Genomic DNA, 26,232 nt, shown 5'->3' on the forward strand with positions numbered 1-26,232 from the left:
GACCCTTGAAAAATCTAATTTTGCCGGCTACCAGTTTCCGCAACGGCGACGTCGCTTTGTCGCCGTAGCGCGCAATATAAGCGCACGCGGCGGCAGTGCTTCTGTTTTCGGCCGACGTCGCCAGTACTATATGCGCGGCCTAAGAATGTAGATTAAATATTTGAAAAATTGTGCTAATTATTCTGCTCCATACAAAATGTTCCTAATATTTCACTATACTGAGATAGATCCCTTAATTTCCCAGCGTTCTCGTGTGGTAACGGGGGAAGGGAGCAGCGCTGATTGAGACGACCCTAGGGAGCGATTCATGGTATGTTTATCAATTTAAACTTTTACATCCTCATAACCTTTTATAAAACACAGAACAAATGCAAAGAAAGCTGCAGAATGGCCGGTGTGGGGATCAAACCCACGGCCGCGGCATTATTATCCCCACAACTGCGCTATCCAGCAAGCAAGCAACTGTATGTAGGGAAGGGGGAGAGAGGCACAGTGAGGGGAGGAGGGGATAGAGGCACAGTGAGGGGAGGAGGGGATAGAGGCACAGTGAGGGAAGGGGGGAGAGAGGCACAGTGAGGGGGGGGAGAGAGGCACAGTGAGGGGGGGGGGAGAGAGGCACAGTGAGGGGAGGGGGAGAGAGGCACAGTGAGGGGAGGGCCGCAGAGAGGCACAGTGAGGGGAGGGGAGAGAGGCACAGTGAGGAGAAGGGAGAGAAGCACAGTGAGGGGAGGGGAGAGAGGCACAGTGAGGGGAGGGGGGAGAGGCACAATGAGGGGAGGGGGGAGAGGCACAATGAGGGGAGGGGGGAGAGGCACAGTGAGGGGAAGGGAGAGAGGCACAGTGAGGGGAAGGGGAGAGAGGCACAGTGAGGTGAGGGGAGGGAGAGAGGCACAGTGAGGGGGGGAGAGGCACAGTGAGGGGAGAGGGGAGAGAGACACAGTGAAAGGAGGGGGAGAGGCACAGTGAGGGGAGGGGGGAGAGAGGCACAGTGAGGGGAGGGGGGAGAGAGGCACAGTGAGGGGAGGGGGGAGAGAGGCACAGTGAGGGGAGTGGGGGAGAGAGGCACAGTGAGGGGAAGGGAGAGAGGCACAGTGAGGGGAGTGGGGGAGAGAGGCACAGTGAGGGGAGAGGGGAGAGAGGCACAGTGAGGGGAGGGGGGAGGAGGCACAGTGAGGGGGGGTGAGAGAGGCACAGTGAGGGGAGGGGGGAGAGAGGCAAAGTGAGGGGAGAGGGGCACAGTGAGGGGAGGGGAGAGAGGCACAGTGAGGGGAGTGGGGGAGAGAGGCACAGTGAGGGGAAGGAGGGGAGAGAGGCACAGTGAGGGGAGGGGGGAGAGAGGCACAGTGAGGGGAGGGGGGAGAGAGGCACAGTGAGGGGAGGGGGGAGAGAGGCACAGTGAGGGGAGGGGGGAGAGGCACAGTGAGGGGAGTGGGGGAGAGGCACAGTGAGGGGAGGGGGAGCGAGGCACAGTGAGGGGAGGGGGGTACAGAGGCACAGTGAGGGGAGGAGGGGAGAGAGGTACAGTGAGGGGAGGGGGGGGAGAGAGGCACAGTGAGGGGAGGGGAGGGGGAGAGAGGCACAGTGAGGGGAGAGAGGCACAGTGAGGGGGGGGGGAGAGGCACAGTGAGGGGAGAGGGGAGAGAGACACAGTGAGGGGAGGGGGGAGAGAGGCACAGTGAGGGGAGGGGGGAGAGAGGCACAGTGAGGGGAGGGGGGAGAGAGGCACAGTGAGGGGAGGGGGGAGAGAGGCACAGTGAGGGGAGAGGGGAGAGAGGCACAGTGAGGGGAGGAGGGAGGAGGCACAGTGAGGGGGGGGGGGGAGAGAGGCAAAGTGAGGGGAGAGGGGCACAGTGAGGGGAGGGGAGAGAGGCACAGTGAGGGGAGGGGAGAGAGGCACAGTGAGGGGAGGGGAGAGAGGCACAGTGAGGGGAGGGGAGAGAGGCACAGTGAGGGGAGGGGAGAGAGGCACAGTGAGGGGAGTGGGGGAGAGAGACACAGTGAGGGGAGTGGGGGAGAGAGGCACAGTGAGGGGAAGGAGGGGAGAGAGGCACAGTGAGGGGAGGGGGGAGAGAGGCACAGTGAGGGGAGGGGGGAGAGAGGCACAGTGAGGGGAGGGGGGAGAGAGGCACAGTGAGGGGAGTGGGGGAGAGAGGCACAGTGAGGGGAGGGGGGAGCGAGGCACAGTGAGGGGAGGGGGGTACAGAGGCACAGTGAGGGGAGGAGGGGAGAGAGGCATAGTGACGGGAGGGGGGAGCGAGGCACAGTGAGGGGAGGGGGGTACATAGGCACAGTGAGGGGAGGAGGGGAGAGAGGCACAGTGAGCAGAGGGGGGAAAGAGAGGCACAGTGAGGGGGGGAGAGGCACAGTGAGGGAGGGGGGAGAGGCACAGTGAGGAGAAGGGAGAGAAGCACAGTGAGGGGAGGGGGGAGAGGCACAGTGAGGGGAGAGAGGCACAGTGAGGGGAGGGGGGAGAGGCACAGTGAGGGGAGGAGGGAGAGGCACAGTGAGGGGAAGGGGAGAGAGGCACAGTGAGGGGAGGGGAGAGAGGCACAGTGAGGGGAGGGGAGAGAGGCAAAGTGAGGGGAGGGGGGAGATGCACAGTGAGGGGAGGGAGAGAGGCACAGTGAGGGGAGGGGGAGAGTGAGGAAAGGGGGGAGAGGCACAGTGAGGGAATGGGGAGAGAGAGGCACAGTGAGGGGAGGGGGGAGGAATGCACAATGAGGAGGGGGAGAGAGGCACAGTGAGGGGAGGGGAGGGGAAAGAGGCACAGTGAGGGGAGGGGGAGAGGCACGGGGAGGGGAGGGGTAGAGGCACGGGGAGGGGAGAGGCACAGGGAGAGGGAAGCGAGGCATATTGAGGGGAGCGAGGCACAGTGAGGGGAGAGGGGAGAGAGACACAGTGAGGGGGAGAGAGGCACAGAGAAAGGAGGGAAGAGTTAGGAAAGGGTGGAGAGGCACAGTGAGGGGAGGGGGAGAGAGGCACAGTGGGGGATGGAGGAGAGAGAGGCTCAGTGAGGGAAGGGAGGAGAGAGGCACATTGAGGGAAGGAGGAGAGAGAGGCACAGTGAGGGAAGGAGGAGAGGCACAGTGAGGGGAGGTAGGAGAGAGGCACAGTGAGGGGGGAGAGCACAGTGAGGGGACAGGGAGAGGCACAGTGAGGGGAGGGGGGTGAGAGGCACAGTGAGGGGAGGGAGGAGAGAGGCACAGTGAGGGAAGGGAGGAGAGAGGCACAGTGAGGGGGGGATAGAGGCACAGTGAGGGGGGGATAGAGGCACAGTGAGGGGGGGATAGAGGCACAGTGAGGGGGGATAGAGGCACAGTGAGGGGGGATAGAGGCACAGTGAGGGGGGATAGAGGCACAGTGAGGGAAGGGGGGAGAGAGGCACATTGAGGGAAGGAGGAGAGAGAGGCACAGTGAGGGAAGGAGGAGAGGCACAGTGAGGGGAGGGAGGAGAGAGGCACAGTGAGGGGGGGGAGAAGCACAGTGAAAGGAGGGAAGAGTGAGGGAAGGGAGGAGAGAGGCACAGTGAGGGGAGGGGGGGAGAGAGGCACATTGAGGGAAGGAGGAGAGAGAGGCACAGTGAGGGAAGGAGGAGAGGCACAGTGAGGGGAAGGAGGAGAGAAGCACAGTGAGGGGACAGGGAGAGGCACAGTGAGGGGACAGGGAGAGGCACAGTGAGGGGAGGGGGTGAGAGGCACAGTGAGGTGAGGGGGGGATAGAGGCACAGTGAGGAGAGGGGGGAGAGAGGCGCAGCGAGGGGAGGGGGGAGAGGCACAGTGAGGGGACTGGGGGAAGGGGGTATAGAGGCAGTGAGGGGAGGGGGAGAGAGGCGCAGTGGGAGGAGGGGGAGAGAGGCGCAGTGGGGGGAGGGGAAGAGGTGCGCAGTGAGGGGAGGGGGAAAAAGAGGCACAGTGAGGGGAGGGGGAGAGAGGCACAGTGAGGGGAGGAGGGGAGAGAGGCATAGTGACGGGAGGGGGGAGCGAGGCACAGTGAGGGGAGGGGGGTACATAGGCACAGTGAGGGGAGGAGGGGAGAGAGGCACAGTGAGCAGAGGGGGGAAAGAGAGGCACAGTGAGGGGGGGAGAGGCACAGTGAGGGAGGGGGGAGAGGCACAGTGAGGAGAAGGGAGAGAAGCACAGTGAGGGGAGGGGGGAGAGGCACAGTGAGGGGAGAGAGGCACAGTGAGGGGAGGGGGGAGAGGCACAGTGAGGGGAGGAGGGAGAGGCACAGTGAGGGGAAGGGGAGAGAGGCACAGTGAGGGGAGGGGAGAGAGGCACAGTGAGGGGAGGGGAGAGAGGCAAAGTGAGGGGAGGGGGGAGAGGCACAGTGAGGGGAGGGAGAGAGGCACAGTGAGGGGAGGGGGAGAGTGAGGAAAGGGGGGAGAGGCACAGTGAGGGAATGGGGAGAGAGAGGCACAGTGAGGGGAGGGGGGAGGAATGCACAATGAGGAGGGGGAGAGAGGCACAGTGAGGGGAGGGGAAAGAGGCACAGTGAGGGGAGGGGGAGAGGCACGGGGAGGGGAGGGGTAGAGGCACGGGGAGGGGAGAGGCACAGGGAGAGGGGAGCGAGGCACAGTGAGGGGAGAGGGGAGAGAGACACAGTGAGGGGGAGAGAGGCACAGAGAAAGGAGGGAAGAGTTAGGAAAGGGTGGAGAGGCACAGTGAGGGGAGGGGGAGAGAGGCACAGTGGGGGATGGAGGAGAGAGAGGCTCAGTGAGGGAAGGGAGGAGAGAGGCACATTGAGGGAAGGAGGAGAGAGAGGCACAGTGAGGGAAGGAGGAGAGAGGCACAGTGAGGGGGGAGAGCACAGTGAGGGGACAGGGAGAGGCACAGTGAGGGGAGGGGGTGAGAGGCACAGTGAGGGGAGGGAGGAGAGAGGCACAGTGAGGGAAGGGAGGAGAGAGGCACAGTGAGGGGGGGATAGAGGCACAGTGAGGGGGGGATAGAGGCACAGTGAGGGGGGATAGAGGCACAGTGAGGGAAGGGGGGAGAGAGGCACATTGAGGGAAGGAGGAGAGAGAGGCACAGTGAGGGAAGGAGGAGAGGCACAGTGAGGCGAGGGAGGAGAGAGGCACAGTGAGGGGGGGGAGAAGCACAGTGAAAGGAGGGAAGATTGAGGGAAGGGAGGAGAGAGGCACAGTGAGGGGAGGGGGGGGAGAGAGGCACATTGAGGGAAGGAGGAGAGAGAGGCACAGTGAGGGAAGGAGGAGAGGCACAGTGAGGGGAGGGAGGAGAGAGGCACAGTGAGGGGGGGAGAAGCACAGTGAGGGGACAGGGAGAGGCACAGTGAGGGGACAGGGAGAGGCACAGTGAGGGGAGGGGGTGAGGCACAGTGAGGGGAGGGGGGAGAGAGGCACAGTGAGGGGGGAGATAGAGGCACAGTGAGGAGAGGGGGGAGAGAGGCGCAGCGAGGGGAGGGGGGAGAGGCACAGTGAGGGGACTGGGGGAAGGGGGTATAGAGGCAGTGAGGGGAGGGGGAGAGAGGCGCAGTGGGAGGAGGGGGAGAGAGGCGCAGTGGGGGGAGGGGAAGAGGTGCGCAGTGAGGGGAGGGGGAAAAAGAGGCACAGTGAGGGGAGGGGGAGAGAGGCACAGTGAGGGGAGTGGGGGAGAGAGGCACAGTGAGGGGAGGGGGGAGCGAGGCACAGTGAGGGGAGGGTGGGACAGAGGCACAGTGAGGGGAGGAGGGGAGAGAGGCACAGTGAGGGGACGGGGGGAGAGAGGCACAGTGAGGGGGGAGAGAGGCACAGTGAGGGGAGGGGCGGAGAGAGGCACAGTGAGGGAGGTTGGAGAGGCACAGTGAGGAGAAGGTAGAGAAGCACAGTGAGGGGAGGGGGGAGAGGCACAGTGAGGGGAGAGAGGCACAGTGAGGGGAGAGAGGCACAGTGAGGGGAGGGGAGAGAGGCACAGTGAGGGGAGGGGGGAGAGGCACAGTGAGGGGAGGAGGGAGATGCACAGTGAGGGGAAGGGGAGAGAGGCACAGTGAGGGGAGGGGGGAGGAGGCACAGTGAGGGGGAGGAGGCACAGTGAGGGGGGAGTGAGGCACAGTGAGGGGAGGGGGGAGAGAGGCACAGTGAGGGGGGGAGAGAGGCAAAGTGAGGGGAGCGGGGCACAGTGAGGGGAGGGGAGAGAGGCACAGTGAGGGGAGAGGGGAGAGAGGCACAGTGAGGGGAGGGGGGAGGAGGCACAGTGAGGGGAGGGGGGAGGAGGCACAGTGAGGGGGGGAGAGGCACAGTGAGGGGAGGGGGGAGAGAGGCACAGTGAGGGGGGGGAGAGAGGCAGAGTGAGGGGGGGAGAGAGGCAAAGTGAGGGGAGCGGGGCACAGTGAGGGGAGGGGAGAGAGGCACAGTGAGGGGAGTGGGGGAGAGGCACAGTGTGGGGAAGGAGGGGAGAGAGGCACAGTGAGGGGAGGGGGGAGAGGCACAGTGAGGGAAGGGGGAGAGAGGCACAGTGAGGGGAGGGGGGAGAGAGGCACAGTGAGGGGAGTGGGGGAGAGAGGCACAGTGAGGGGAGGGGGGAGCGAGGCACAGTGAGGGGACGGAGGGACAGAGGCACAGTGAGGGGATGGGGACAGAGGCACAGTGAGGGGAGGAGGGGAGAGAGGCACAGTGAAGGGAGGGGGGGAGAGAGGCACAGTGAGAGGAGGGGCGGAGAGAGGCACAGTGAGGAGAAGGGAGAGAAGCACAGTGAGGGGAGGGGGGAGAGAGGCACAGTGAGGGGAGGGCCGGAGAGAGGCACAGTGAGGGGAGGGGGGAGAGGCACAGTGAGGGGAAGGGGGGAGAGGCACAGTGAGGGGAAGGGGAGAGAGGCACAGTGAGGGGAAGGGGAGAGAGGCACAGTGAGGGGAAGGGGAGAGAGGCACAGTGAGGGGAAGGGGAGAGAGGCACAGTGAGGGGAAGGGGAGAGAGGCACAGTGAGGGGTAGGGGAGGGGGAGAGGCACAGTGAGGGGTGAGAGGCACAGTGAGGGGGGGGGAGAGACACAGTGAGGGGAGGGGGGAGAGAGGCACAGTGAGGGGAGTGGGGGAGAGAGGCACAGTGAAGGGAGTGGAGAGAGGCACAGTGAGGGGAGTGGGGGAGAGAGGCACAGTGAGGGGAGGGGAGAGAGGCACAGTGAGGGGAGTGGGGGAGAGAGGCACAGTGAGGGGAGAGGGGAGAGAGGCACAGTGAGGGGAGGGGGGAGGAGGCACAGTGAGGGGGGGAGAGAGGCAAAGTGAGGGGAGCGGGGCACAGTGAGGGGAGGGGAGAGAGGCACAGTGAGGGGAGTGGGGGAGAGAGGCACAGTGAGGGGAAGGAGGGGAGAGAGGCACAGTGAGGGGAGTGGGGGAGAGAGGCACAGTGAGGGGAGGGGGGAGCGAGGCACAGTGAGGGGATGGGGACAGAGGCACAGTGAGGGGAGGAGGGGAGAGAGGCACAGTGAAGGGAGGGGGGGAGAGAGGCACAGTGAGGAGAAGGGAGAGAAGCACAGTGAGGGGAGGGGGGAGAGGGGCACAGTGAGGGGAGGGCCGGAGAGAGGCACAGTGAGGGGAGAGAGGCACAGTGAGGAGAAGGGAGAGAAGCACAGTGAAGGGAGGGGGAGAGGCACAGTGAGGGGAGGGGGGAGAGGCACAGTGAGGGGAGGGGGGAGAGGCACAGTGAGGGGAGGGGGGAGAGGCACAGTGAGGGGAGGGGGGAGAGGCACAGTGAGGGGAAGGGAGAGGCACAGTGAGGGGAAGGGGAGAGAGGCACAGTGAGGGGAGGGGAGGGGGAGAGGCACAGTGAGGGGAGAGAGGCACAGTGAGGGGGGGGGAGGCACAGTGAGGGGAGGGGGAGAGGCACAGTGAGGGGAGAGAGGCACAGTGAGGGGGGGGGGAGAGACACAGTGAGGGGAGGGGGGAGAGAGGCACAGTGAGGGGAGTGGGGGAGAGAGGCACAGTGAGGGGAGTGGGGGAGAGAGGCACAGTGAGGGGAGGGGAGAGAGGCACAGTGAGGGGAGTGGGGGAGAGAGGCACAGTGAGGGGAGGGGAGAGAGGCACAGTGAGGGGAGTGGGGGAGAGAGGCACAGTGAGGGGAGTGGGGGAGAGAGGCACAGTGAGGGGAGTGGGGGAGAGAGGCACAGTGAGGGGAGAGGGGAGAGAGGCACAGTGAGGGGAGGGGGGAGGAGGCACAGTGAGGGGGGAGAGAGGCACAGTGAGGGGAGGGGGGAGAGAGGCACAGTGAGGGGGGGAGAGAGGCAAAGTGAGGGGAGCGGGGCACAGTGAGGGGAGGGGAGAGAGGCACAGTGAGGGGAGAGGGGAGAGAGGCGCAGTGAGGGGAGGGGGGAGGAGGCACAGTGAGGGGGGGAGAGAGGCACAGTGAGGGGAGGGGGGAGAGAGGCACAGTGAGGGGGGGAGAGAGGCAAAGTGAGGGGAGCGGGGCACAGTGAGGGGAGGGGAGAGAGGCACAGTGAGGGGAGTGGGGGAGAGGCACAGTGTGGGGAAGGAGGGGAGAGAGGCACAGTGAGGGGAGGTGGGAGAGGCACAGTGAGGGAAGGGGGGAGAGAGGCACAGTGAGGGGAGTGGGGTAGAGAGGCACAGTGAGGGGAGGGGGGAGCGAGGCACAGTGAGGGGACGGGGGGACAGAGGCACAGTGAGGGGAGGAGGGGAGAGGCACAGTGAGGGGAGGGGGGAGAGAGGCACAGTGAGGTGGGGAGAGAGGCACAGTGAGGGGAGGGGCGGAGAGAGGCACAGTGAGGAGAAGGGAGAGAAGCACAGTGAGTGGAGGGGGGAGAGGCACAGTGAGGGGAGTGGTACAGTGAGGGGAGGGGGGAGAGGCACAGTGAGGGGAGGGGGAGAGGCACAGTGAGGGGAAGGGGAGAGAGGCACAGTGAGGGGAGGGGGAGAGGCACAGTGAGGGGAGGGGGAGAGGCACAGTGAGGGGAGAGAGGCACAGTGAGGGGAGGGAGAGAGGCACAGTGAGGGGGAGAGAGGCACAGTGAGGGGAGGGAGAGAGGCACAGTGAGGGGAGGGGGAGAGGCACAGTGAGGGGAGGGAGAGAGGCACAGTGAGGGGAGGGAGAGAGGCACAGTGAGGGGAGGGGGAGAGTGAGGAAAGGGGGGAGAGGCACAGTGAGGGAATGGGGAGAGAGAGGCACAGTGAGGGGAGGGGGGAGGAATGCACAATGAGGAGGGGGAGAGAGGCACAGTGAGGGGAGGGGAGGGGAAAGAGGCACAGTGAGGGGAGGGAGAGAAGCACGGGGAGGGGAGAGGCACAGGGAGAGGGGAGCGAGGCACAGTGAGGGGAGAGAGGCACAGTGAGGGGGAGAGAGGCACAGTGAAAGGAGGGGAGAGTGAGGAAAGGGGGAGAGGCACAGTGAGGGATGGAGGAGAGAGAGAGGCTCAGTGAGGGAAGGGAGGAGAGAGGCTCAGTGAGGGAAGGGAGGAGAGAGGCACAGTGAGGGGAGGGGAGGAGAGAGGCACATTGAGGGAAGGAGGAGAGAGGCACAGTGAGGGAAGGAGGAAAGGCACAGTGAGGGGAGGGGGGAGAGGCACAGTGAGGGGGGGAGAGGCACAGTGAGGGGAGGGGGGTGAGAGGCACAGTGAGGGGAGGGGGTGAGGGGAGGGAGGAGAGAGGCACAGTGAGGGAAGGGAGGAGAGAGGCACAGTGAGGGGGGGATAGAGGCACAGTGAGGGGGGGATAGAGGCACAGTGAGGGGGGGATAGAGGCACAGTGAGGGGGGGATAGAGGCACAGTGAGGGGGGGATAGAGGCACAGTCAGGGGAAGGGGTGAGAGGCACAGTGAGGGGAGGGAGGAGAGAGGCACAGTGAGGGGAGGAGGAGAGAGGCGCAGCAAGGGGAGGGGGAGAGGCACAGTGAGGGGAGTGGGGGAAGGGGGTATAGAGGCAGTGAGGGGAGGGGGAGAGAGGCGCAGTGAGGGGAGGGGGAAGAGGTGCGCAGTGAGGGGAGGGGGAAAAAGAGGCACAGTGAGGGGAGGGGGAGAGGGATGGGAGAGGCACAGTGAGGGGACGGGGGGAGGCACAGTGAGGGGAGGGGGAGAGGCACAGTGAGGCGAGCGGGAGAGGCACAGTGATGGGGAGAGAGAGGCACAGTGATGGGGAGAGAGAGGCACAGTGATGGGGAGAGAGAGGCACAGTGATGGGGAGAGAGAGGCACAGTGAGGGGGAGAGAGGCACAGTAAGGGAGAGAAGAAATGATTAAGGCTGTTCCTATAGTGCCGTCGATGGCGACACGACGGGTGACGACGCCGTCGCCACCGGCAAAAGTTATGTTTCGCCGGGCGGCGGCAGTGCGGGATTCCGGCAATTTGATTTGTTCAAGTGACGTGACGGCCCTTGAAAAATCTAATTTTGCTGGCTACCAGTTTCCGCAACGGCGACGTCGCTTTGTCGCCGTAGCGGGCACTATAAGTGCACGTTGCGGCAATGCTTCTGTTTTCGGGCGACGTCGCCAGTACTATATGCGCGGCCTAAGAATGTAGATTAAATATTTGAAAAATTGTGCTTATGATGGGCTTTATTTTCCTGTTATTTTCCCTGTGCTAATTATTCTACTCCATACAAAATGTTCCTAATATTTCACTATACTGAGATAAATCCCTTAATTTCCCAGCGTTCTCGTGTGGTAACGGGGGAAGGAAGCAGCGCTGATTGAGACGACTCTAGGGAGCGATTCATGGTATGTTTATCAATTTAAACTTTTACATCCTCGTAACCTTTTATAAAACACAGAACAAATGCAAAGAAAGCTGCAGAATGGCCGGTGTGGGGATCAAACCCACGGCCGCGGCATTATTATCCCCACAACTGCGCTATCCAGCAAGCAACTGTATGTAGCAAGCGAGTCAGCGCAGGAGCTGCGGGAAAGTGTTTTACCTAGTATAGAACGGCTGGCTAACCACAGCCATATATAAGTGCCACGCGCGCACGCCGGAGCAAGCGCGCCCACTATATTACGTGCCGTAGTGTATATTTACAGACAGAAAGGAACAAATAACGTTTCCGGGCGGCAGCCCTTCCGTCTGATCGCCCCTCAGTGTTACACAAATATAACAGACAGACATTTATGTAACACTGACATTCGCCCCCACCCACTTGGCGCCAAAACGCCATTAAGCAGACCCCGTTCCAGGTGTGTGGAGGTCTCAAATTAGCCGGTAAGACCACGCGTGTCTGGTTGCCGGTGCTTCCGGGTTGTGACATCACGTGTCACGGCAAGGTCTGCCCCTCATAACGAGCGTCGTTGCCACGGGACCACAGGTGTATCATGCTTGTTACCATGGCAACAAAGGACGCTAGCGCACATTTATATATACAATGTAACAAACATTTAAAAGCCCATAATGAGAAATATAAGAACTGGAACCAAACTACTAGTGAAGAAGCTGGTTAAGGGATAAGAACTGAATAAATAATGTCGTGTGTGTGTGTGTGTGTGTGTGTGTGTGTGTGTGTGGACCCGGCGTTGCACGTGAGCTAAATTTCCAGCTATGAGGGGGGGGGGGCAGTGGAGAGGAGGGGGGGACGGACAGTGGACAGGAGGGGGGAGCGGGAGAGGCACAGTGATGGGGAGAGAGAGGCTCAGTGAGGGGGAGAGAGGCATAGTGATGGGGAGAGAGAGGCTCAGTGAGGGGGAGAGAGAGGCTCAGTAAGGGAGAGAAAAAATGATTAAGGCTGTGCCTATAGTGCCGTCGATGGCGACACGACGGGTGACGACGCCGTCGCCACCGGCGAAAGATATGTTTCGCCGGGCGGTGGCAGTGCGGGATTCCGGCAATTTGATTTGTTCAAGTGACGTGACGGCCCTTGAAAAATCTAATTTTGCCGGCTACCAGTTTCCGCAACGGCGATGTCGCTTTGTCGCCGTAGCGGGCACTATAAGTGCACGCGGCGGCAATGCTTCTGTTTTCGGGCGACGTCGCCAGTACTATATGCGTGGCCTAAGAATGTAGATTAAATATTTGAAAAATTGTGCTTATGATGGGCTTTATTTTCCTGTTATTTTCCCTGTGCTAATTATTCTGCTCCATACAAAATGTTCCTAATATTTCACTATACTGAGATAAATCCCTTAATTTCCCAGCGTTCTCGTGTGGTAACGGGGGAAGGGAGCAGCGCTGATTGAGACGACTCTAGGGAGCGATTCATGGTATGTTTATCAATTTAAACTTTTACATCCTCGTAACCTTTTATAAAACACAGAACAAATGCAAAGAAAGCTGCAGAATGGCCGGTGTGGGGATCAAACCCACGGCCGCGGCATTATTATCCCCACAACTGCGCTATCCAGCAAGCAAGCAACTGTATGTAGCAAGCGAGTCAGCGCAGGAGCTGCGGGAAAGTGTTTTACTCATCACTTAGTGCGTCCCTAGTATAGAACGGCTGGCTAACCACAGCCATATATAAGTGCCACGCGCGCACGCTGGAGCAAGCGCGCCCACTATATTACGTGCCGTAGTGTATATTTACAGACAGAAAGGAACAAATAACGTTTCCGGGCGGCAGCCCTTCCGTCTCATCGCCCCTCAGTGTTACACAAATATAACAGACAGACATTTATGTAACACTGACATTCGCCCCCACCCACTTGGCGCCAAAACGCTATTAAGCAGACCCCGTTCCAGTGAATCAAGGGAAGGTAGGTGGGAAAGGGAGAGAAACAAGGGTAAAAGGGGGGGGGGGAGAGAAGGGGGGGAAAAGAGGAGGGGGGGAGGTATGGAAGGGGGGGGGGATGAGAAGTGTGAGGGAGGGAAAGGGAGGGGGGAGGGGGGAGGGGAGGGGGAAAGGCTAAGGGAGGGACAGTGCAGAGAATAAATCAGAAATACACAATAGACGTTCTGTTCTAAAGAAGACCATAATATGTACATATCTGCATTCCACGTATAACACTCTTATATATCTCTTAAAGAAAACATCGTAGATCCCAATCCACATTAAGTCCACTGGGTTGTAATGTTTTTAATGTGTGGATCCAGTGCGCCTCCCTTTGGTGTGGGAGCTTGATTCTATCCCCTCCCCGAGGGGGGAGGACTACATGTTCTATAGCGCAACAACTGAAATTGTCCACAGAACCCAATGGACAGTTGTTAAAGTGGATTGGGACCGGATGTGTCATGTCTGAATTCTTGATGAGCCTTACGTGTTCTAGAATGCGAATTTTTAAGGCTCTACTGGTAAGCCCCACATACTGTTTTTTACATCCGCATTGTAACAAGTATATGACATAATTGGTCTGACATGACATAAAGGTTTTTATCTGATATTTCCGTGTTTCAAGTTTATCAGTGAAATGTTTAACTTTCTTCATTTTGGGACAAATCTTACAGTGCCCACATTTAAATGATCCAATCAATTTTGGAAAGAAAGACAGTTTATTCTGGTTAGTATTAGTAGTTTTCAGCAAATTGGGTGACAGAAGATTCCCTAGCGTAGCTGCTCTACGGAACACTATTTTGGGTCCCACACATGCCATTTTATTTAGTAAAGGGTCTAGTGAAAGTGTGGCCCAATGTTTGCGTATGATGGTTTTAATTGAGTTTGCTTGTTCGCTATAGTTTGTAATAAAGAATGGCGCTTCTGTGTTCTCGGCCTGTGTATCTATCTGGGTACTGTTGGCTGCTATGTTGGTGAGGGTATTCCTATCCATATTCAGTGCATGCTGATATGCCTGATCAAGGTCTGCACCATCGTATCCCCTCGACAGGAACCTCCTCCTCATCTCTTTCGCCCTGTGGATAAAGGCCTCCAATGTGGAGCAGTTACGGCGTAATCGCAGGAACTGCCCCTTTGGAATGCCCTTAACCAGAGGGCGTGCGTGACAACTGTTATAATGAAGTAATGAGTTCCTGGCATTCTCCTTTCTATAGATGTCTGATTGAATATTATACTCCATATCCACATATAAATTTAAATCTAGAAAGTAAATGTGGTTTTTATTATATGTGTGAGTAAATTTCAAGTTGAGAGTATTGTCTGCCAGGTATTCAAAGAACCTCAAAAGGTCTTCCTCCCCACCACTCCAGATCAAAATCAGGTCGTCAATGTAGCGTTTGTAAAACACCACATGACGCCTGAAGGGATTGGAATCTCCAAACACGTGGGACATCTCCCACCAACCCATGAACAAGTTGGCGTAGGAGGGGGCAAAGGATGTCCCCATAGCTGTCCCACGTGTTTGGAGATAATACTGCTGGTCAAAGAAAAAATAATTGTGCGTAAGTGAAAATCTAATACTGTCAAGAATAAAAACTATGTGTGCTGGCGAAAGAGTGGAAAAAAAAGAGACTTTGAAGCGCGCTCAACTTGCCCGCAGCACTCCCCGCGTGAGCTTGCGAAATAGCCAGGACACCCGGCGCTCCTGCTTGGGGAGCTGGTGACGTCACTGCTCTGCTCATACACACACACAAACGCACACACACATACACACACACACATACACACACACACAAGCACACACACACGCACACGCACACGCACACACACATATATATATATATATACAGTGTTCGACAATCCTATACATTTACACGCCCGGGGCGGGTGGATTTAACCCCTGGGCGAGTAAATATTGGCCCAAGCAGCACACGTGTTTATTTTTTTAAATTTCCCTGCTCGCGCTGAAATTTTCCCGCTCTAGCTGCCTGAAACAAAAAAAAAAAAAAAAACTCCCCCTACCTGACTGCTGATTGGCGCGCGCTCCCAGGCTTTGTGGGCGCGCGGCCAGGCTCTATATGAGCCGGCCCCCAACGTATGGCCATTTTTTCTGGCCGGAGATCTGTTGGAGAGTACGAGCGTAAGTACTCTCCAATCCTCCATCCCCTCTGCTCCTTCCCTGCCTCCTGCAGTTCCCCCTTTCTCCCCCCAACCCCCGATACCCGCGCGTGGCTGGATATGGTAGCGTGGGTGTTCCCCCTTCTCTCCCCAGCCCCCGCTTACCCCAGCTTCCCGCGCGGGGCAGAGGTGTCCCCCCCTTCTCCCCCCCCCCCCCCCCCCGGCCTCCCCCGATCCCTGGGTGATGGTAGTGGGTGTTCCCCGGCTTCCCGCGATACCCGCGCGGGGCTGGTGATGGTAGTGGGGATGTTCCCCGCGATACCCTTGGGGGGCGGGTGATGGTAGTGGGGGGCTTCCCCACTTACCCCGGCTTCCCGCGATACCCTTGGGGGGCGGGTGATGGTAGTGGGGGTGTTCCCCGCTTACCCCGGCTTCCCGCGCCGCTTCGCCTGATCCCCGCGCGGGGCTGGAGATGGTAGCGGGGGTTTTCCCCCCTTACCTACTTTGTCTCCGCTTCTCCACTGTCCCGTGGCTGTCCGCGCAGGGCGGGAGATGGTCGCGGGGGGGGGGGGGGGAAGCGAGCGGGTCAGTGGTGGTGCTCGGTCGTGCGGCCTTTCCTCTTCTACCCCCTGTCGTGTGTGTGTGTGTGTGTGTGTGTGTGTGTGTGTGTGTGTGTGTGTGTGTGTGTGTGTGTGTGTGTGTGTGTGTGTGTGTGTGTGTGTGTGTGTGTGTGTGTGTGTGTGTGCGCGCATGTGCATGTGCATGCATGGGAGAGTGTGTGTATGTGTGTGCATGCATGCATGGGAGAGAGTGTGTGTGTGTGTGTCACCCCAGTCAGTCACCCCGTCACGGAGGTTATTTGGACTGGGGCGCTCCCTAAATTTTGTGGCTTAAAAAGTTGTTGTAACGCCTTACTCTGTTAAAAAATGATAAAATATAAAATATGATTTTGGTGTTTGTGGTGCAAAAGGGTGTGTAGAAAAACATATACTGGCCCTTTTAGTTGATTTTGTGGTTGCTGCTTGACCTTGGAGAAGGGAATCCCGTGTCCTTCTCAGCGTGGCAGTAGTGGTGTGAAGATGGTCAGCGCGAACCTCGTGGACCTCACGGATATAGTGAATCCGGATGCAGTATTAAGACAAGAATAAAAGAATAAAACACGATATTAGTGTATCATGTCCACATTGGGGGATTGGGGGAAAAAAAAGGGGAGGGGGGGAGTGGGAAGGGGGAGTAGGGGGGTGGGGTAGGAGTGGACGGTGGTGGGATGGATGGTGGGTTCCCACTAACTAATCACAGAATACATAGAATATATGGATCCAGTGACTCACACGGGCTTGTGTGGTGTCTCTCCCTCAACGCTGACTGGTGTGGGTAAATACAGACTCATATACTGGAGTCTCAGATATACATTAAACTCACACGGCCTGATGTGAGTCCTTGCCCTCAGAGGGTAATGTCCTGTATGGATGGTGTCCTGTTGTTTCAGCAGAGTTGTCCCCCGATGGGTGTGGTGTGTGAGTGTCTCCTCTCCCCGTATCCCAAATGACCAAAAAGCAATGTGCAAACCAAAAGTCAAAATGAATTAAAAGGTCTTTAATGGGTTAACAGTGAAGACATGTGCATACACTATGCATACATGTTGTGGTGCTTAAAAGGTATAAAACAATATATGACACGATAACACAATGAACTAAACAGTATGTGATGTACTGAAGCAAACACAAAAAAGGACTCTCACACTAAACGAATATACAAAATCACTTGCCCAGCATCATCCGCTCAGAGCACTCCTGCACGATCTCCTCCTCCGTTTTTTGCTCCAACTGGCGCGTCCGGCAGCGGAACCGGAAAGGGGGATCTGAACCGGATGTCCTGCAGTGTGCTGGGTCCCTCTGTCAATGAGCTCCGGCAGGGAACTACGCGTTTCGCAATAAGCTTCGTCAGGTTCCTGCCGGATGCTCATTGTGTGCTGCATTTATAGGTGCCCCCATTAGTTTAATTGGAGAAACACCTGGATTAAGGGCATGGTTTAAATTTAGACGGTTATATCTCTTTATAGGAGCTACCTTTGGTAGCCCCTAATGTCAGGGATAGTGAGATGTGCCTGTAAATATAAATAATGGGTTAGATAAGCATATATTAAAATTAGATAAGCATATATTAAAATAAATCAATACATTATAAAAACTACATTTTAAAAAATACTTAGAGATGATCATTGTATTTGTCCTTAGAAGCATTTTAAGTTTAATAAAAAACGGTGGAAATTGGAATTTGATTGGGGTATTTGTGTGATTTGGAATCTTTTAGTTCCTCCGTGTGCAGTATTTTTAAAACCATTCTCTGTTGGTTAAAATCTTTACATATGTAATACAATAGTGCCACCATGTGGCTGGATGTGAAAATTACCTCAACACTGTCATAACCTAATGGTAAAAGTTAAGCAATCTTGGTAGTGTGGCACACATCCCTTTAAAGTAACTTAAAAATGTGCCAGAGTGTATTACAGCAAAAAATATATTTATGTGACAAAAGTTATAACGAATTACATATTTGACGGAAAAAATATAATATTATTATTATCAAGATGGTTAAAAAACCTTACTGTTTATAGCCACTACATCTGACATAAGGGTAGAACAACCTAGGCACCCAAAATCTTGGTTTCCTCATTCAGCTATCTAAAATGTACCACTCAATATCTCCGTGTTAGTTAAAAGATATTTCATTTGTAATACAATGCTGCCACCAAGTGGCCGCATATCGAAATTGCTACTTCAAAACCCTAATATTATCTCTACCACACTGTGGATAGTGCGGTATTCAGTTAAGTGTAGAGTCATTGTTTAAAATATATTGCAAAAGTATATTCCAGCGGATGACGAGAGTATATCAAATATGCATGAGCATGGGTTTACACAGACATTTGATATTAGAAAAATACTTGTATAGGTGATTTCGACGCGGAGCTCTCATGTGGTGAAAATGTTCAAAACGTATAGTCCAGATTCTTCATAACTCCTTTCTAACTTCAATTCATGTTGCAGAGGTTGTCGCGATGGTATGCATCATTTCTGGTCCTCAAGGGTTGGTTCGAGGTAGATTCATATTTGGGACGTGCGCCCTATTGGAGATTGGAGAGGAAGTGGATCAGTGTGTGTTAAAACAAAGAGGTAGATGTAAATGAAATTTAATAAAATAAAATAGTAGATGTTATAGAATAGTAGATGTTTATAAAATATTAAAAAATAAAAGTTGTTTAAAAATTGTTTAAAAATGGGGGATTTGGAGCAGATTGATGGGTGTTCAGAGAAAGGCTGCAATGTCTATCTCTACATTGAGGCCTGTGGGTACCAGGCTTTTCAATTTGTAGATCCAAAACGTTTCTTTTCTTGATAGAGATGTCAGTCTGTCGCCTCCCCTCCAATGTGGGGGGACTACTTCAATGCCCCTAAATTCAAGGCCCGACGGATCTCCTTGGTGATGTAGTGCGAAATGCTTAGAGACACTATGTGTCATTAGTTTCCGTCTGATATTCCCTAGGTGTTCCAAAATACGCACCCGCAGGGGTCGACTGGTGCGCCCTACATATTAGAGTCCACAGGGGCAGTTTAAAAGGTAGACTACGAATTCTGATTTGCAATTAATGAAGCTGCCGGTTTTGAACTGTTCTCCTGTTGTATTAGAGCTGAACTGAATTTTTTCCTTACTTCCCTGTTTGCATGCTTTGCATGTATTACATCTATGGAAACCTTTGGCTGTTTGTAGCCAGTTTGAGTCCTGGCCTGTTGTTCTATTCTCCATTCTAAAGAGGCTTGGTGCTAACTTTCTTTTGATGTTATCTGCCCTTTTATAGATGACTTTCGGTTTTTCTGGGAGGTACTCTTTCAGGGTGGGGTCTCCCTGTAGGAGATGCCAGTGTTTATTCAGGATCTGTTGTATGCTTCCTGCATCCTGACTAAACTGTGTTAAGAAAGCGATGCTGAACTCTTCTTTGGGCTTAGGTGGATTAGTTTTAAGGATTTCACTACGTTCGAGCTCCCCTACTTTTCTCTTATTGCTATATCCATCTTATCGTTATCATAGTTTTTAGCAATGAAACGCTTCTTAAGAATATTGGATTGTTCCCTATAAATATGGTCATCGCTACAGTTTCTCCTAATTCGACGAAACTGTCCTGGGGGTATGTTCTTTAACCATTTTTTGTGGTGGCAGCTAGTGTTAAGTAGGTAGTTGTTACAGTCCACTTTTTTGAAGAAAGTTTTAGTCTTTAGTTTGGTGTCTTCTATGTAAATAGTAAGGTCTAAGAAGTCTACCGTGTTATTTCCTATGCAAGTTGTAAAAGCCAAGTTCCTCTCATTAGTATTAATATAGTTTAAGAAATGGTTCAAGTTTTCACTACTACCTTTCCAGATGAAAAACACATCATCGATGTATCTTCGCCATAGCACGAGATCCGCACCAAATTCATGCTCTGACCAGATGGTATCAGTCTCCCATGAACAGATTGGCATAACTTGGTGCGAATTTCGTACTCATCGCTGTGCCACATTTTTGTAGGAAATATGTTCCATCAAATTTAAAAAGGTTATGCTTCAGAATAAAATTGATACTTTCTAAAATGAAGCGTCTTTGTTCTATTTTAACAGTTGGGTCTTTTGTTAATGTCCTATTGATGGCTTCAATTCCATCGTCGTGTTTTATGGATGTGTATAATGAAGTTACATCACAAGTGCAGATTTTGTAGTCATCTTGCCAAATTACCTGTTCTAATACATTAAGAATTTGCGTGGTATCTCTTAGATAGGACCGCATCTCCGCAACATATGGTTGTAGAAAACCATCTATATATTCCGATAGTCGCGACGTGAGTGAGCCTATCCCAGAGATGATGGGTCTCCCTGGTGGTGCTTTAATATCCTTATGTATTTTGGGTAAAAAATAAAATATCGGCATAACTGGGAATTTTATATTTAAATAGTCGTATTTTTTTCATTTAGGACTCCTGTTGTACTGCCTTTGTCTAGTAGGGTGAGGAATTCTATACAGAATTCTTTATGCGGATTCGTCTTAAGACGTGCATAGGTGATGTCGTCAGATAATATCCTCTCTGCTTCTCCCTTATAATATTCAGTGTCCATAATGACAACCCCCCCCCCTTTGTCTGCTTGTTTGAATATGATATCCTTATCTTTCTCTAAGTTTTGCAAAGCGATTTTCTCTTTTAGTGTTAAATTGTTCTTCGTTATCTTTGTCGTACCTGAGGTCAGTTTGTCAAAGTCTTCCTGGATTTTTTGGTGGAACACTTCTAGATTATGGCCTTTTGCCCAGCTAGGATAGAATTTGGACTTGTTTTTAAGATTTGAATGTTTAAAATCACTCTCTATGTTTATGTTCGTATCATTACTTACTATCTCCCTAGTTTGTGCGTCTTTGGAAAGAATTTTTTTTTTAAGCGTAAGCTGTCTGATGTATTTGTGTGCGTCTATATACAGATTAAAACTATTCGCCTTAGCAACTGGCGCGAAATTCAGCCCCTTTTTTATAAGCTTACATTCATCTATGTTGAGTTCTTTTTTACTTAGATTAAATATACAGTATTGTTTACATCGCTGCTCTTTTCCTGTGTCCTTCTTCCTCCCCGCTTTCCTCGTGTGGTCTTTTTCTGAGTTTTGTGTTTGGTGTTTCTATTTCTTTCTGTTCTTCTACCACTAGAGTGCGATTCTGGGTGGCTATTGGTGGTGGTTTTGCTACTTGGGCCTGTTCTAAAAAATGACCTGTATGTGGTCTGGGTGATCGTTGTTCTCTCACGTGACCTTGCTCCTTATCATGTCTTTCTCTGTATGTTTGCCTCTGTTCCCTGTAAGGTGATTTGCGTTCCCGTCTTGGGCTCTGGTCCCTATATTGTTTGTGGGGTGACCGGTAGTGTCTCCTTTGGCTTTCTTCTCTCTCATAGCGTCTCTCTCTGTATTCCCGATTTGACCCATAGTGTTTGTAAGGTGATCTGTGGTCCCTATCTCTGCTCCTTTCTTTCTCATACCTGTTATCACGGCGTTCAAGTGGTGATCTAGTTCTGTAGTTATATGTTGTTGGCTTAGCAGTGTGATACCTTTCGTGATACTCTTTTGCTTTAGAATAGTATTTATTGTCCTGCCAATGTTCTTCTCTGTCTCTATCATTTTTCTTTGCCTCGTCCCTTTTGTGGCTTCCTGTGTCTTCAATAGTGTGCGTTTTAGTTTCTTTATTCTCTCTAGGGGTTTCTAGGGCACCCGCCTCCTGCCTTCTTGGTGGAATTTGTCTAGCCTCTTTATTAAATGATACATTCTTATTGTTTTCATATTTGGGATAGTTCTTATGCCTCTCTGGATTCGTTGGATAGCTTAATGTGTTGGATCTTGAATTCTGGTTTTTATTACTATCTTCTCTACTCCTATATTCGAACATTTTCCTATCCCTTGGGGTGCTAGGTGGGACTAGTGAGATCCGTTGCCATTTGGGGTTTGACCCCACTACATAATCTTCCTCGTCTCGTCTGAATTTTTTGTTCTTTGACTCTATCAGGTTTTTTTCTATGGCGTCTATTTCATCCGCTAGTTTTCTGTCCCTACTTATGAAGGTGGGATTATCTATAGAGGTTTCTAATCTTTTCTGAATTAGTGTGACTTCTCGGTCAATTTCTATTAGTGTCTTTGTATGGTGTTTAATGATAAGTTTCATTAAAGTGAATGAACAGGCATCCATAGCTTCCTCCCATTGTACATTGTATTCTACATCTGCTAATTCAAAGGATGATTTTTTATCAAACCGTAAACCCCTAGGAATACGTTTGATGTCAATGTATTTTTCTAGGTAGACTTTGTCCCAGACCTTTTTGGTCTCCTTCTTAAGTAAATTCTCTAGTTTATCGAATTCATTATTTATTGTTTCTAAGTCTCCCATTTCCGCTGACTCAATTTCTCTCATTTTGTTCTCTATGTTGTTACTTCTAAAAATTCTTTTTGTGAAAACACTCCCCTTGATTTCGACCATATCTTCTATCTCTATGGTTGCTACTTCCATGTTGAGATTTCTAATGTGGGGTGCTGCCACCAGGATGGGATTAGAGAAGTCTGGAGGTTATTTGGACTGGGGCGCTCCCTAAATTTTGTGGCTTAAAAAGTTGTTGTAACGCCTTACTCTGTTAAAAAATGATAAAATATAAAATATGATTTTGGTGTTTGTGGTGCAAAAGGGTGTGTAGAAAAACATATACTGGCCCTTTTAGTTGATTTTGTGGTTGCTGCTTGACCTTGGAGAAGGGAATCCCGTGTCCTTCTCAGCGTGGCAGTAGTGGTGTGAAGATGGTCAGCGCGAACCTCGTGGACCTCACGGATATAGTGGATCCGGATGCAGTATTAAGACAAGAATAAAAGAATAAAACACGATATTAGTGTATCATGTCCACATTGGGGGATTGGGGGGAAAAAAAGGGGAGGGGGGGAGTGGGAAGGGGGAGTAGGGGGGTGGGGTAGGAGTGGACGGTGGTGGGATGGATGGTGGGTTCCCACTAACTAATCACAGAATACATAGAATATATGGATCCAGTGACTCACACGGGCTTGTGTGGTGTCTCTCCCTCAACGCTGACTGGTGTGGGTAAATACAGACTCATATACTGGAGTCTCAGATATACATTAAACTCACACGGCCTGATGTGAGTCCTTGCCCTCAGAGGGTAATGTCCTGTATGGATGGTGTCCTGTTGTTTCAGCAGAGTTGTCCCCCGATGGGTGTGGTGTGTGAGTGTCTCCTCTCCCCGTATCCCAAATGACCAAAAAGAAATGTGCAAACCAAAAGTCAAAATGAATTAAAAGGTCTTTAATGGGTTAACAGTGAAGACATGTGCATACACTATGCATACATGTTGTGGTGCTTAAAAGGTATAAAACAATATGACACGATAACACAACGAACTAAACAGTATGTGATGTACTGAAGCAAACACAAAAAAGGACTCTCACACTAAACGAATATACGGGAATATAAGGGAATATCAGACGGAAACTAATGACACATAGTGTCTCTAAGCATTTCGCACTACATCACCAAGGAGATCCGTCGGGCCTTGAATTTAGGGGCATTGAAGTAGTCCCCCCACATTGGAGGGGAGGCGACAGACTGACATCTCTATCAAGAAAAGAAACGTTTTGGATCTACAAATTGAAAAGCCTGGTACCCACAGGCCTCAATGTAGAGATAGACATTGCAGCCTTTCTCTGAACACCCATCAATCTGCTCCAAATCCCCCATTTGTAAACAATTTTTAAACAACTTTTATTTTTTAATATTTTATAAACATCTACTATTCTATAACATCTACTATTTTATTTTATTAAATTTCATTTACATCTACCTCTTTGTTTTAACACACACTGATCCACTTCCTCTCCAATCTCCAATAGGGCGCACGTCCCAAATATGAATCTACCTCGAACCAACCCTTGAGGACCAGAAATGATGCATACCATCGCGACAACCTCTGCAACATGAATTGAAGTTAGAAAGGAGTTATGAAGAATCTGGACTATACGTTTTGAACATTTTGAACTTTTTCACCACATGAGAGCTCCGCGTCGAAATCACCTATACAAGTATTTTTCTAATATCAAATGTCTGTGTAAACCCATGCTCATGCATATTTGATATACTCTCGTCATCCGCTGGAATATACTTTTGCAATATATTTTAAACAATGACTCTACACTTAACTGAATACCGCACTATCCACAGTGTGGTAGAGATAATATTAGGGTTTTGAAGTAGCAATTTCGATATGCGGCCACTTGGTGGCAGCATTTGAAATATCTTTTAACTAACACGGAGATATTGAGTGGTACATTTTAGATAGCTGAATGAGGAAACCAAGATTTTGGGTGCCTAGGTTGTTCTACCCTTATGTCAGATGTAGTGGCTATAAACAGTAAGGTTTTTTAACCATCTTGATAATAATAATATTATATTTTTTCCGTCAAATATGTAATTCGTTATAACTTTTGTCACATAAATATATTTTTTGCTGTAATACACTCTGGCACATTTTTAAGTTACTTTAAAGGGATGTGTGCCACACTACCAAGATTGCTTAACTTTTACCATTAGGTTATGACAGTGTTGAGGTAATTTTCACATCCAGCCACATGGTGGCACTATTGTATTACATATGTAAAGATTTTAACCAACAGAGAATGGTTTTAAAAATACTGCACACGGAGGAACTAAAAGATTCCAAATCACACAAATACCCCAATCAAATTCCAATTTCCACCGTTTTTTATTAAACTTAAAATGCTTCTAAGGACAAATACAATGATCATCTCTAAGTATTTTTTAAAATGTAGTTTTTATAATGTACTAGCTGAGAGACCCGGCGTTGCCCGGGATGTAATGTTCCCGTTCCTCTCTCTCCTCCCCCCTCTCTCTGTTTGTCCCCCATTCACATCAATCCAGTCCCCCCCCCTCCCTCCCTCCTTTACAGCTTCATGTAGCGTGTGTGCGTCAGTCACTGTGTGTTTGCTCGCGCGTCAGTGAGTCTGAGGCAGAAACACAAACACACACAGACTGACTGACGCACACACAGTCAGTGTGTGCCTCAGTCAGTGTGTGCGTGCGTCAGTCAGGCTTTGTGTGCGCGTCAGTCAGTGTGTGCGTGCGTGCGGCAGTCAGTCAGTGTGTGCGCGCGGGGCGTCAAAGGCAGGGGGGGGCGTCAAGGGAGGGGGGGGGCGTCAAAGGGAGGGGGGGGGGCGTCAAAGGGAGGGGGGGGGCGTCAAAGGGAGGGGGGGGGCGTCAAAGGGAGGGGGGGGGGCGTCAAAGGGAGGGGGGCGTCAAAGGGAGGGGGGGGCGTCAAAGGGAGGGGGGGGCGTCAAAGGGAGGGGGGGGGCGTCAAAGGGAGGGGGGGGGCGTCAAAGGGAGGGGGGGGCGTCAAAGGGAGGGCGCCTCAAAGGCATGGATTCCTCCCCCTGCATTTCCTGCAGTGGACAGGAGGGGGGGGGCAGTGGACAGGAGGGGGGGGCAGTGGACAGGAGGGGGGGGGCAGTGGACAGGAGGGGGGGGGCAGTGGACAGGAGGGGGGGGGCAGTGGACAGGAGGGGGGGGGCAGTGGACAGGAGGGGGGGGCAGTGGACAGGAGGGGGGGGGCAGTGGACAGGAGGGGGGGGCAGTGGACAGGAGGGGGGGGGCAGTGGACAGGAGGGGGGGGGCAGTGGACAGGAGGGGGGGGCAGTGGACAGGAGGGGGGGGGCAGTGGACAGGAGGGGGGGGGCAGTGGACAGGAGGGGGGGGGCAGTGGACAGGAGGGGGGGGGCAGTGGACAGGAGGGGGGGGGGCAGTGGACAGGAGGGGGGGGCAGTGGACAGGAGGGGGGGGGCAGTGGACAGGAGGGGGGGCAGTGGACAGGAGGGGGGGGGCAGTGGACAGGAGGGGGGGGGGCAGTGGACAGGAGGGGGGGGCAGTGGACAGGAGGGGGGGGCAGTGGACAGGAGGGGGGGGCAGTGGACAGGAGGGGGGGGCAGTGGACAGGAGGGGGGGGCAGTGGACAGGAGGGGGGGGCAGTGGACAGGAGGGGGGGGCAGTGGACAGGAGGGGGGGGCAGTGGACAGGAGGGGGGGGCAGTGGACAGGAGGGGGGGGCAGTGGACAGGAGGGAGGGGGCAGTGGACAGGAGGGAGGGGGCAGTGGACAGGAGGGAGGGGGCAGTGGACAGGAGGGGGGGGCAGTGGACAGGAGGGAGGGGGCAGTGGACAGGAGGGGGGGGCAGTGGACAGGAGGGGGGGGCAGTGGACAGGAGGGAGGGGGCAGTGGACAGGAGGGGGGGGGCAGTGGACAGGAGGGGGGGGGCAGTGGACAGGAGGGAGGGGGCAGTGGACAGGAGGGAGGGGGCAGTGGACAGGAGGGAGGGGGCAGTGGACAGGAGGGAGGGGGCAGTGGACAGGAGGGAGGGGGCAGTGGACAGGAGGGGGGGGGGCAGTGGACAGGAGGGGGGGGGGCAGTGGACAGGAGGGGGGGGGGCAGTGGACAGGAGGGGGGGGGGCAGTGGACAGGAGGGGGGGGGGCAGTGGACAGGAGGGGGGGGGCAGTGGACAGGAGGGGGGGGCAGTGGACAGGAGGGGGGGGGAAGTGGACAGGAGGGGGGGGCAGTGGACAGGAGGGGGGGCAGTGGACAGGAGGGGGGGGCAGTGGACAGGAGGGGGGGGGCAGTGGACAGGAGGGGGGGGGCAGTGGACAGGAGGGGGGGCAGTGGACAGGAGGGGGGGGGCAGTGGACAGGAGGGGGGGGGCAGTGGACAGGAGGGGGGGCAGTGGACAGGAGGGGGGGGCAGTGGACAGGAGGGGGGACAGGAGGGGGGGGGCAGTGGACAGGAGGGGGGGGGCAGTGGACGGGAGGGGGCAGTGGACAGGAGGGGGGGGGGCAGTGGACAGGAGGGGGGGGGCAGTGGACAGGAGGGGGGGGGCAGTGGAC

At 54.1% G+C, this 26,232-nt stretch overlaps 1 long non-coding RNA gene across 1 annotated transcript; it reads left to right on the forward strand.

Annotated features, from left to right (window-relative positions):
- The first annotated feature begins 198 nt into the window (after positions 1-198).
- Positions 199-24,239, forward strand: LOC142476232 (uncharacterized). Its single transcript, XR_012791460.1, has 4 exons — positions 199-310; positions 10,581-10,646; positions 12,051-12,116; positions 23,182-24,239. It is a non-coding gene; the product is annotated as an uncharacterized LOC142476232 (long non-coding RNA).
- Positions 24,240-26,232: the final 1,993 nt, after the last annotated feature.

This window comes from Ascaphus truei, unplaced genomic scaffold (assembly GCF_040206685.1).
Source record: "Ascaphus truei isolate aAscTru1 unplaced genomic scaffold, aAscTru1.hap1 HAP1_SCAFFOLD_152, whole genome shotgun sequence".
NCBI lineage: Eukaryota > Metazoa > Chordata > Amphibia > Anura > Ascaphidae > Ascaphus > Ascaphus truei.